Source organism: Marmota marmota, unplaced genomic scaffold, assembly GCF_001458135.2.
Source record: "Marmota marmota marmota unplaced genomic scaffold, marMar, whole genome shotgun sequence".
NCBI lineage: Eukaryota > Metazoa > Chordata > Mammalia > Rodentia > Sciuridae > Marmota > Marmota marmota.
This window is the reverse complement of record NW_026000169.1, coordinates 5,913,433-5,926,846: the sequence shown is the minus strand read 5'-3', so window position 1 is coordinate 5,926,846 and position 13,414 is coordinate 5,913,433.

The window sequence follows — 13,414 nt, the reverse complement described above, 5'->3', positions numbered from 1 at the left end:
ATATATATATATATATATATATATATATATATATATATATATATTGCAACAAAGGTATACTGTTATTCCAGTTTTTGACAATATTCTTTATCTTTTCAATTTTCATTTACATTTTTCTTTCTCAAAATCCACTGCTTATATTTGTTTCAGCCTGTTCCTGAGCTCTTTATTCTGCTCCATGGCTCTGTTTTTCAGTTCTTCTGTCAAAATTACACTGTTTTGATTACTGCACCTTTAATTCTTGAAATCAGGAAGTGTTAAGTTCTACAAATTTGTTTTTCATCTTCAGAATTGTTTTAGCTCTTCTGGACCTTTCCCCTTTCTATGCATTTTTAAAATCAACTTATTGATATATACAGAATAACATGGTAGCATTTTGATTATGATTGTGTTGAAATTATAGATTGATTTAGGAAGAAGTGTCATCTTGATAATATTGAATCTTTTCACATATAGGCATGGAATGCCTCTTCATTCATTTATATCTTCTATGATTTACTTCACCAAATTTACAGTTTTTCTGTATATAAATTTTGTATATCATGTTTCATTTAAACTGGAATATTTTACATATTTAGTGCTAGGGTAACATATTCTTTTTTAACTTTAAATTCCACTTGTTCATTACTAATGTAAAGGAAAGCAACTGACTTCTATATTAGCTTTGCATATGCAACCCTGTTATAATTACTCATTAGTTCCAGGAGTTATTTTTATTGATTCTTTGTGACTTTTTACATATAGAGTAATATAATCTGTGAGTGAACATTGTTTTACTTCTTTATACCCAAGCTGCATAATTTTTACTTCTGTTGTTTATTGTATTACTTAGGATTTCTGTAAGATGCTAAATAGGAGTGATGAGAAGGTGTATTAGTCAGCTTTTCATTGCTGTGACCAAAATACCTGACAAGAACAATTTAGAGGTGGAAAATTTTATATAGGACTCATGGTTTCAGAGATCTCATACCCTGGTCTGCAGACTCGATTGCTCTGGGCCCTAGGGGAGGCAGAGCATCATAGCAGAAATGCATGGTGGAGGCACGGTGAAGGAAAGATGCTCAACTTATGGTAACCAGGAAGGATAAAGAGAAAAAGGATTCAGGGACAAGATATAGTTTAAGGGAATATCCCCAGTGACCTACTCCTTCCAGCCATGCTCGGTTTGCCTAGAGTTACCACCTTAGCCGTTCATTCCAATTATTAATCCATCAAATAGATAGTCCACTGATGAGGTTAGATGTCTTATAATCTAATAACTTCACCTCTGAACATTCCTGCATTGCATAACACATAAGATTTTGGGGGACATATTGAAGATCCAAACCATAATAGAAGGTTATGGTTTGTCTTGCCTTGCCTTGTGTCCTATATTAGATAATTCATCCAGTTTGTCACTTGTAAGTATGTTAGCTATAGGATATTTTGATAATGTTTGCTCTTAACTTGAGGAAATTCTTTTCCATCCCTAACAGTCTGACTGTTTTTGTTGAGAATAGGTGTTGGGTTTTTGTCAATGATTCTCTTGTATCTATTTTTATGATCATGTGATTTTTCTTCTAATCTCTGTTGATATGATGAATTATGTTAATTGATTATGAATATTGAAGCAGCATTGTGTTTCTGAAATAAATCTAACATGTTCATACTGTATACCTCACTTAATACATATTTGACTAATTTATTAACATTTTTTTGAGAAAATTTTTATGTAAATTTAAGACATTACTGCTTTTAGTATTAGGATAATGCTGGCCTCACACATTGAATAATAAAGTTTTTCTTGTGCTTCTATTTTCTGGAAGAGATTATAGAAAATTTATATACTGTTTTAATTAGATATTTGGTGATATAAATAATCATGAGGTCCATCTGTGCTTGATGCCTAGTTTGTTTAGAAAGTTATTGATTATTAATTCAATTTATTTAGAAACAATCATATTCAAATGATCTACTTTGCCTAGTGTGACTTTCAACAGAAAGAAATTGATTTATTTCATTTAAATTTCTCAATCTGTGGGCATAGAATTTTTCACAATATTGGTTTATTATCCTTTTAATGGCCATGGGATTGGTAATGACAGCCTTTGTTTCATTTATAATATTAATAATTTGTTTCTTCCCTTTATTTCTTGCTTAGCTATACCACAGATGCATTAACTTTATTGATATTTTCCATAAACTAATTATAGAACTGGATTATTCCCAAGTCAAATGGCCTCAAGTGCCTAATGGATTAATCAAACAAACAAAAAATGACAACAACACATAAAAAATCAAACAAAAACACAAAATATTTTGATTTGTGTCACTCTAGATTTAAGAATACACTAGGCTAATAGTGAAAGGATGAGAAAAAAATATTTCATGCTAAAGAAATACAAATAAAATAGAAGCAACAGTATTTACAATTGACTTAAAGTAAAAAAAATTGTGTCTATAAATTAAAAACATGATTACATGGTTATAAAAGAATCAATTCATCAGAATAATGTAAACTTATAAACATATGATCATCCAACATATTTATATATTGTAAATAAATAATATAGATAGATCTAAGTCAGAAGTTAACAGAAATACAATAAGGGTAGGGGACTTTAACTCCCCCAGTCTCAATAATTAAATGAACATCTACCCACATAATCAAAAAGAAATCAGTGGAATTTAACCACACCATATGGATCTAAGAGACATCTTAAATTTTCTTAATTTACCAGCAGAAGAATATAAAGTTTCTCTAGTGCACACAGAATATTATCTAGGATAGATCACAAACTAAGTCATCTTTGAAAAGATTGCAGTAATTGCAAGTATCTTTTCTGACCACAATAGAACAATACTAGAAATCAATATAAGCAAGAAAATAGGAAAATTCACAAGCAGCACTCTCCTGAATAACCCCTGGGTCAAAGAATAAGTCAAATGGGAAAGGAATAAATATTTTTAGCAAAAACAAAAACAAAACATATAGCAAAGCAATACTTACAAGCTGCAGCAAAAGCATTACTATGATAGACATTTATAGAAATGAGTCCCTACATTTAAAAAATAGATATATCTCAAATTACTAACCTAACTTTAGGAAAAATGGTGAATGAGACCCCCAGGTATCATGTCCCCATAGTGCTACCAGTTTAAACAAATAACCCCTTTAGGAGAGCTAATGAAATCAGATGAGAGACCAGAGTGCCTGGTTTATTATAACAATAAAAAAAAAAAAAAAAACTAAGGAGCTGGGGTTGTGATTTAGTGGTAGAGCGCTTGCCTCCCATGTGTGAGGCACTGGGTTCGATCCTCAGCACCATATAAAAAAATAAATAAAGTTATTGTGTCAATTTATAACTAAAAAGACAGAGAGAGAGAGAGAGAGAGAGAGAGAGAAAGAAAGAAAGAAAGAAAGAAAGAAAGAAAGAAAGAAAGAAAGAAAGAAAGAAAGAAAGAAAGAAAGAAAGAAAAAAGGAAGACTGGAAAGAGTTTTAGCATCACTCATCCCTTAGCTTGAAGCAGCCTTGGATGTCTCTATCTGGGGAAAAGAAAGAATTAAACCCAGGTCTTAGACTTGAAATGCCCGCCACAGTAAAACCAATGAGGTTCAGAGCCCAGTGACCCCTAGTCTCAGGCCAACACAGTGGACTTAGCCTCTGTAACTATTAGTGACTGACTGGCTCCTCCTCTGTCCCCAACCAGCTTTGGGTAGCACAGTAGGGATCAAGTTTCCACCAAAAGGGAGCAGGCCACCTAAGCTAACACAGAAATTTGACTTAGATAGAGCTCATTGATAAGCTCACTATGGTGAAACCAGGGACTAAACAGAAACCAAAGGCCTCTGTACCCAGGGCAGAACTTGCAGATTTGGCCTGTAGAGTCACCTTTGTTCCAAACAGCAATCTGCATACCAGCATGAGAGGCTAGAATTTTGTTTTGCCACATTACCAGTCTTGGAATTGGCCTGAGATTCCCCTCATGCTCCCCAAGACTGCACAGGTCCCTGTAGTTTTGAGACTTAGGTACATGTCAATTTAGCATCAACTATGGTAGCCAAGGAACTGGGTTGTCCACCCATCCCTCAACCTCAGTCAGCACAGCTATCCCCAGGACAGTGCAACCAGGTGAAGCCTCTATATGTGCCCTGGCAACATACAGACCTGCGCTCTGGTGGGACAGATTTGTTTCATCTTGTTTCACGGTTTCATCTTGCAGTACTGCCAACTTCAGGGTGGGCTGGAGTGCACCCCTGAGACTGTATAGGTCCTTACAACCTTGAGACTTAGACATAACCCAACTCAGCATTACCCAAGTGATGGCTAGTGGCCATGTCTTTATCAATACCAACCTCAGGCAACAGAGAGTAGCTCAAGTCTCCATTCTCAGTGTAGGACAGAATCATTAGCACAGGACTCTGCAATGAAACTTAGTACAAGACTGGCAAAGTCTAACAATGGGAAGATCACCACAGACTGTATAGGTGGAGCCTCAGGAACAGTGTTGGTGCCAGACTAAGATATGTGAACCAGTCTATTAGTCTTCTGGTAAACCTCAACAGTGTCTCAATGTAGGAATCTTAGACCAAGTACCCATCTCAGCATTAGGCAGCACATACCAATATGGCCCTTGGTCTTACTCAGTGCTGTGCTGGTCCTGGTGGGCTATGATCTCAGGATATGACAAAGATTTGCAGTTTTGGTGACCACAGGTTTGACAGGAGTCTTGAGCTGGTCCCTCTATGGTAAGCCAGGAAGAATCATATAATGCCCAACCACAGGCCAGTGACTGTGGATGAGGTGTCTGAGCCCACACCAGCCACATCGAGAGGTTATGGGGAAAGACTGCATTTTTCAAGTACTTCCTTGATTTACAGTAAACAACAAAACTGCAGGTTTTAGACAAACCTGGGTTTGGATTGCCATCTAATGCTGAAACAATGAAAACATATCAAGAGTCCACTGTGGCAAACCTGGACTTAAGGTGCCATCTAGTGCTGAAATAGATAAGTGACAAACTGAAAATATGCAGCAGGTTTAGATTTCCTTGAAAGACAGGCACACACACACATTCACACAAAGCCAGATTACCAAAACAGGAATAAATACTAATCATTCAATGAGCAGGCTATGCAACAGCCTAAGCACAAAGAGTGTCACCATCCTGTGCTACACTTTATTCAGAACTAACCTGACCAGATGATGAGGGGATTAGGGAAAAGACAAACAGACACAAAAGGAGAGAAAAGGCCTGGGCTTAGTGGTTCAGCCTACCTTTCTAGTGGAGGAAGAATGACTATGAGCAAGCTTGACAGGTTTATTATATAGGTTTAAACATCAGAAGGATTTATTGTGAGAAAACTTCTTCAAGCAAAATCAAAGCTGAGGGTAAAAACAGTCCAAATAGAACTTTCAGCTTGCACCTTGGCTAGCAAGGAATTTCTCTTTGAATGGGGCATCACCATAGAACTGGACAGTTTTCAATGGGTGCCCTTACATCAAGAAATTCCCAAGAGAGGTGTTGCCTCTGTCTTTGGGCAGTTCAGAGACCCCTAAGTCATTCCCCACTCTCAACATCTCCCCTTTTTCACTTTTTAAGTGCAAGTGATAGGCTATTATTGAAGTTCTCAGATGTTTTATCAGAAGATATGGCAACTTATTATTACAATGCAAAAGAAAATCAGTAGCAAACATATAATTCTAAAACTGTACCATATTGAGTGTTTTAACATATTCCCAGGATTAAAGCCATTTAAATCATTAAGTATTTGTTCAGCAAGCTATGGGGGATTCATGAGATCATTCCTGTTTTTCCTGAATATTCTGAATATGATGATGTAAGTCCATAAGGTCTCAACTGTCATTATTTCTGTGCCAAATGCCCATTAAATGATTTTTAACTTTTCCTAAAGTCCCACTGGGAAATATTATATTTGGCTCCTGTAACACAAACAAATTTGTAGCCATTATGTATTGTGGGACCAACATAAATTTCAACTCCCAGTATACCCAGTATAATTAAATCCAATTGAATGAATAGGTATAATATGTTTATTCAAAAGACCTCCAAACATTTGAGTATCATTAGAAAATACTGTAATGGATTCCCCAGGCCACAAAGCTGGGTGTACTAAAAGTGAATCTGGGAAATAAGTTCATTAAATTTCCCCATGAACCCCATTTACCCTACAGCCCAATAAAGCCAGCATAGCCACAAACATTGTGGCTGGAGACTTAGGACCTCCCTGCTGTTTAACTATTTGTTCAGTCCTGCATCAGATTATTCAGTTGTCTGAACTGCAGCTCAAAACCTTCCATGGTGATGGTGAACAACATGTTCAGGTACCCAGATAGGATGAGTTGCACTTTCTGGAAAGATACAAGCCTGGCCTATGCCCCATATTATTACTAATTTTGGTCCATTCCATTGTCCTGTTTTTAAGTTTCTCCACCAGACTAGGCCCGACAGGCCTACTGTCATAGGAGCCACGTGTTGCTCGGCAGTAGTGCAACCTTCAGCATCACAATTTTAAAAATTTAAAACAAAGAGAACATGACTCAAACAGTTTTATGGAGTTCTATCTCCCTCTTTTTATTTTTGTAATTTTATATTAAGGGACAAGTGAACCCACTCAATAGTAGCCTGGCCTTGGGGATGAAACAAAATACCTGTATGGTGATCAATATGATATTGATCACAAAACTGTCTAAAAGAAGAACTAGTATAAGCTAAAGCATTATCAGTTTTAATTTCTAGAGTGTGGTCCAGCACTGCAAAAGTTATTTAAACAGTGAGAAATGACTTTAAGAGTATTTTATTTGACCAGGAAAATTAGCAAAAGTGACCGGTTAGGCATGAGGATTGCCAAAGCCAATGTTGTAGATGAACTATAAAGAGCCCCATAATAAAAGAAGGCTTAGCTCCCACGAGTTGTATGATTTATCTTTTGTCTTTAATAATAAGCTGAGCAACTAGATTATGAAATAGGATCTGTATAAGTATTGGAAGTCAGCCTTACATCTTGTTTGTCCTATAAGTGATGACCTTATTATTTTACTTTTGTAAGTAATAACAGACAATAATTGTAAAGTTTATAAGGAAAATACAAAATGAAATTAAGAGTAAAAACATATTTAGTTTAAACAATAGCTATGAGCCAAGGAACATACTTTTGTTTATAATTTCAAACCTTTATTTAGCTATATATTTTTTGTTTATTTTAAGATTGTAGTATCCTTATAACACAAATCTATGTTTTGAACTTAATTTTCAATGAATTTGAATGGTTATCTTAACATAGAATAAGGTGAGAGGTACAGTTTTAAGATTGGTAAAGTGGTCTCTCAACAAATCTTAGGTAAGGTGCTTTACTGTGGAAACTAATTTTTGTTTCTGTTTTTGAATACTATTTTACAAAGGTTTTATATATCATTTTTTGAAACTATATGAATCAGTTAACATAATTTAACATTACATCTGAAACATGAATCAAATAAGTTAAGAGAACTTTTGTGGGAAAGTATTAAAATGTTTTTTATACCTCATATGAAACTTTAAGTAAACTAGGCTTTCCTTATTGCATTTTTAAAATGTATTTAAGTTTACATTTCATTGTAAATAGTAACATAAAATTTTATAACTTATACAACATTTCATAACTTATGACAGATTATTTTTATAAATTATAAAATATTAAATGACATAAATAGATTTTTAACCAAATTTGTTATTTTTATATAAATCTGTAAGACACCACCCTTATAGAGAACTTTAATTTAAAGAGCATCAGCTTAGTAAACTGTTTTTTTAAATCTTATAGTTTAAAGACTTGTATACTTGGGAGATAAGAATATATTTAACCAGTAACAGTATCACAATTACACTGATGTTTTTTATATTAACTACATTTAGTTTTTGAAGAAAAATCTTGGAATCTGAAATGTAATTTTATACTTTAAAATAGCAGTTGCTTTTTAACCAGAATTATATGAACCTTAATTCCTTAAAGACTAGTTTCTGTAAATAATAAAACTTAACAGACACAAGAGTCATTTTGTTGAAATGAGAGTAGATTGATGTTAATCCTTATTACTTTAATACATAGAGGGTTAAATTTTTATTTATATCGGTACATTAATATTTAGCTTTTTTCTGGGGAGTTCATTTTTCTTTTCTCTTTCAACCTTTATTTTGGAAGCCCAATTAGCTTCCTGAAATGTAGCAGAAGTCTGTGAAGATACCTTATCTATTTCTTTAAACAGGCTCTATGCTAAAAACACAGCACAAAGCAAGCTTTGTAGATTAGGAACTTTTGTTTTTAAAAGAGGAAAAAGCCTTAAATAATTTTAGTTGATTTTTTTTAATTATATATAACCAATTTAATTACATATAGACTTTTTGAAATTTATCCTTCACAAATCTTTTGTAATTTACTTAGACTTTTTATAACTGTTTACTTTACCAGACCAAAAACTCTTAGACATTCTGTTTATAAATTACACCTGACAGAATCTTAACTCCCAGCAACTATGTTTTTAATGAAGACACAAAAACAATGCAATCTCAAAACTTTTCCATTAACCAATATAAGAAAATGCATTTAATGTTTAAATATATTTCCTTATGGAATTTTAGTGGTTTATATTTTAGCACTTTAACTTTGTAAAATAATTAGTTCTTTTTTTAAACAAATACATTTATAAAGATTAATCCCATTAATGTTAAATCTAATTTACTTATTTTTAACTATAAAAGCCAAGATATCAAACAAATGTGGTTAACAATATTAACCATCTCTTTCCTGTAAAAGGAAATTGTTAGAAGCAATGGATATTACATTTTAAACATTTTATAGAAACTATCCCTTTATTAATTACCTGACCACCTAGAAAAACTTGAGTAAATAATGTTAAAGACATCTTTATTTTTATCCGGTTATCCAATGCACACTGAAATTCTTTTTTAAGTCATGTAAATTGAAAAATATTTAGATAAATTTTTAATTTTAATTTAGGAGCAATAATTTATCAATATGTCAATTTTAATACCATGTACATGATATATGGACATAACAATACAAGACACCAGTGTGCACACATATACAAAACAGACAAGAAACACAGATTTTATAACTTTTTGTAAGGGGAGCTCCTCAGGTAGGAAGCAATGTTGCAGATATTTATTAAAGCCTGTGTCATATTTAATCTGTTAAAAATTAAAATAGAGCCAATCAGATTTTTACATTATGAATTAAATATAGAGCAGGGTTGTGCAGATGGAAATGTTAGGCATAAAACCTAATAGCCATAAGGATACTGACATAGAAGATTTTAGATAGCCAGCTTATTGTCCTAATGACTATCAGATCTACCCCCAATACCACCATCCCTAGAAAAATTGGCCTCTGAACAAAGACAGAGTGTAACAATCTCCATGGTTAGATAAAACTGATTAGAAAAATACATTAATTTAGGCATCCATGATCAAATGTGAATTCACCATAAAATCATGAGCTCAAATATATAGGATTTTTTTTTTCTTTTAGAGAAAAGCAAAACCATAATTAGTCCAGTAAAGGGGTATATAGAAGATTTTTATCAACTCAGATTTCACTATGAGTTCAGACTAGAGTCATTTCAGATATTTAAAAAATGTGGGAGCCTGTAAAATTCTCAAAAAAGGCTTCTAAGGAAAGGAAAACCTGTACATTTAGAATCTTTCCATTGTTTTCTCCCAGTGCTGTAGTATTAAAGAGGAGCTTATTAACAAAGAGTGTTGCAAAGACAGCCAGTTAAGCTAGTCCAGAAGAGGTTTGAATTTAATCATGGCACTTGTTTTCCTTTAGTCAGCCAAGTCAGGAACAGCTTGAATTTAAAAGGGACACTTTTTTCCTGTGGCCTTAAATCTTGTAGGATTCTCTGAAAGCATGATGCTATCGTTTATGTATACATACTTGTGTGTGTGTGTGTTTGTGTGTGTGTGTGTGTAACTACCCTAGTGAAGTTTTAACTGAGGAGGTAAAATTGTCTATGTACATTTTTTTTTTTTGTAATTTACACTCATTAGCCCAATGTTTACCATGTCAGCAATGAAGACACAACCCTGGTTTATTTTTATGGTCAGTCTCCTTCCAACAATTTCTAGTCAAGTGTCCAGGCTTTTCACAGTTAAAACATTTCCTTTTGGAACTTTTATTTTTCCAGGGAGGCTGCAAAACTTCTCTTAAAGCCATGGCCAGAGTTTGAACTTTTTCCTCCCCACCTTTTGCCTGTGCTCCGGAAACAAAGACTCTGGCAGAGCAGGGGCAGGGCTGTAGGAGACACTGCAGGCTGAAGACTCTCTGTTAAGTGTATGCAGGCTTTACTGGCATTTTTAAAGCCAGAATTCAGGTCAGAAGCCAAAGATTTCACTCTATTACAAAATGGATCAAGACAATTTCATATCAAAGACTACAAAGTAAAAGTTCCCATGGGGATTTTGTCCAATCCCGGGGCCACATGGCTAGCTGGCAGATGTTTACCAAGTCTTTCCCATGACTCTACATCTACCACTCCCTTTGCAAGGAACCAAGAAAAAGTATCAATAATGAATTCTAAAAACACACCAGCTGCGCCTTCTTTACTGGGCTTCCTTGTGATTTAAACATAGTCGTAAGCATAGCATAGGCATAATATTATAGGGATCCTATTTATTTTACATGAAGCTGTGTAAAACTCACTCCTCTCCTTCCTTTCATCCATGCACATTTTTTTTAGGAGTATCCCACTCACCTTGACAAATGAATTCCTGTGTGTTGGTGTCGGGTCCAATTGTCATGTCCTGTGAAACAGTTTATTCAGGACTATCCAGACAAGTTGATGATGGGATTAGGAAAAAGACAAACAGATGCAAAAGTAGAGAAAAAGTGGGGCTTGGTGGTTCAGCCTGCCTCTCTAGTGGAGTAAGACTAACTATGAGCAAGCTTGGCATATTTATCACATAGGCTTAAAAATTAGAAGGATTTATTATGAAAAAGATTCTTCAAGATAAACAAAAACAAAGCTGAAGGTAAAAGCAGCCCAAGTTGATAGAACTTATCGGTTTTCTCCAATCATTCTCTATCTCCAGGCAGCAGATGTTTGAACCCAAGATTCTGAACTACTAAAATTTCAAGGAATTTGAATGAGACATTACCATACAATCAGGAAGTTTTTTTTATTGGTGTGCTTGCATCAAGAAATTCCCAAGAAAAGTGTCACCTTTGTCTTTGGGAAGTTCAAAGATCCATAATTCTTTCACCACTCCTGACAAAAGAGCTTTCAGAAAACCATGACTTCACTTAATGGTCACCATAAGGTAAAAAAAAAAAAAAAAATGAGAAGATAGTATCTAGTTTAGGGAAACTCTTGGAAAACTTAAAGCATCTCTTATAGAAACTCAGTGAACTTAAAGAAAACATACAGAAATAATTCAACACTCAAATAGAAAAATATAAAACAGAGGTGGAAGAAAAAAGTCAAACTAGAGTTTCTGAGCTGAACAATACACTAACTGAAGTTAAAATTATGTTAAAAGGCATCAATAGCAGTATAGAGTGAACAGATTAGAGAATTACTGAGTTCAAAGACATGTGAAAATAAACAGGAAGGGAGAGGAGCAGGAAGAATGAAGAAAGCCTATGGTAACTTTGAACACCTTGAGAACAGCAAGCATTCAGGTTATTTATTGGAGTCCAAGTAGGATCTGAGAATGCCACAGGATTAGAAATTTTATTTAGAAATAATAATAGAAAATCTCCAAAACATAGAGAAGGATACAAATATACAGGCACTATAAGTCTTATTTATCTCAATCAATTCTACCCCAAGACATATTAAAATCTCTAAAAGGTGAAAGATAAATAAAAACTTATCAAAATAAGAGGAACACAACTGAAGTCACAGGGTATTATAAAAAATAGTACATGAATAAATTAGATATCCTAGAAGAAATGGAAAATTTCCTGGAAATATAAAAGCTATTGTTGAGTCAATAAGAAATAGGAAATCTAAAAATACAATAGAAAATAAAGAGATTGAATCAGTACTTACAAAATATTAGAAGAAAAATTAATATCAATCTTTCTGAAGTCATTCAAAAATGGACAAAGAGTGAATACTTCCAAACTCATTTTTTGAGATCAGCATAACTCTGAATTAAGCTAGACAAAGATATCACAAATCATAAGAAAAATATTCATAGATGTGGAAATACTTAGCAAAATATTAGAAAACTGAACTCAACTGTAAATCCAAAAAGATTATGTAGCATAAAGAATTGTAATTTATTCATGGGATGTAAGTTTGGTTCAACATAGACAGACCAATCAATATAATAACTACATTAAAATACTGAAAGTTCAAAAATGCATTTTCTTATGAATAAGTGCAGAAAAAGCATATGAAAAATTTCCAAATATACTTGTGATTAAAACTCACAATACAATGGTACAGAAGAAACTCACCTGAACATAGGCCAATTGTGAAACACTGAGAGTCAACATCAAAATCAATAATAAAAAACTGACATTTTTTCTTCCATGATTCAATATAAAGTAAGAATGACCACTCTTATCATTTTGGTTTAACATCACATTCAAAATTGTAGCCAGAGCAATTAGACAAGGAAAAGAAACAAAATTTGTCTAAATTAGAATAGAACAAGTACAATTATATCTGCTTGAAGGAGACATGATCCATTATAGAGAGAACCCTGAGACTATATTAAATAAAATAAGTGTTAGAACTAATAAAAAATTCAGTAATATTGTAAGATTAAATTTATCACACAAAATCTGCATCATTTCTTTTTACCAACAGTAAACTATCTGAGATGGAAATCAAGAAAATAATTTTATTTACAATAGCATTAAAATAAAGAACAATTACTTAGGAATAAATTTAACCAAAGATGAAAAATTTGTATACTTGAATAATATAAAAGATTGTGAAAAAATTGAATAAGACACAATAAATAAAAAGATATTCCATGTTCATGGATTGAAAGAATTAATGTCAATATAATAGCCATGCATTCCAGAGTGAACTAGACTGAACACAGCCTCTGTCAAAATTCTAATAATATTTTCCACAGAAACAGAAAAAAACAAACAACCCTAAAAAATTTGCCTGGATCCACAAAAGACCCAGAATAGCCAAAACAGTTTTGAAAAATAAAAACAAAGTTGGTGCTATTGTATTTCTGTGTTCAAATTATATAGTCATATTGAATTTCTCTATTGGTATTCATTGAATTTTGTTATATTATTAATTTTTTCATCTTCTTGTTTTAGCAACATTTTGTTCTTCTATATCTATTGTCCTGTTATTAAAGCTTAAATTATTAATTATATATTTTCCTTCTTTCTTTGGCATATGCATCTAAGGAAATTTTATATATATATATATATATA